The 404-nt window shown below is 47.0% G+C and overlaps 1 non-coding gene across 1 annotated transcript; it reads right to left on the bottom strand.

The window, feature by feature from the left end:
• Trnak-cuu (transfer RNA lysine (anticodon CUU)) lies at positions 1–75 on the bottom strand. The gene has a single exon. It is a non-coding gene; the product is annotated as a tRNA-Lys (tRNA).
• Between the last annotated feature and the right edge of the window lie 329 nt (positions 76–404).

Below are 404 nucleotides of genomic sequence, written 5' to 3'. Positions count from 1 at the left end.
CGCCCAGCGTGAGGCTTGAACCCACGACCCTGAAATTAAGTGTCTCATGCTCTACCGACTGAGCTAGCCGGCGGCATTGGTTAATACTTTCCGCGTAGCACGCTACACAGTACTCGTTTGTGTTGGGTGGTCCCATACAGAATCTCTCCATGCTGCCTAATGTTTTCCTAACGTCACACTCGTCACGTACTTCACTTTTATTTCATAATCATTTCTGAGAGGTAACGGAACTGTATAACAACCTGCAGAGCTAGTGGCATCAAAATTAACACACATACTTGATGTGACTCAAAAGCCGAACGAGTTACTTTCCGACGTTGTTTTAGATGTGCAAGTGCCAGTCAAAACTCTCGGTGACGGCACTCTGCCGACCATTTCGCTAGTTAACACCGGTCTTGTTGTGT

Source organism: Schistocerca gregaria, unplaced genomic scaffold (genome assembly GCF_023897955.1).
Source record: "Schistocerca gregaria isolate iqSchGreg1 unplaced genomic scaffold, iqSchGreg1.2 ptg000001l___fragment_1, whole genome shotgun sequence".
Taxonomy (NCBI): Eukaryota; Metazoa; Arthropoda; class Insecta; order Orthoptera; family Acrididae; genus Schistocerca; species Schistocerca gregaria.
Note: the sequence above shows the minus strand (reverse complement) of the source record. Positions and strands in the feature narration are given on the sequence as shown.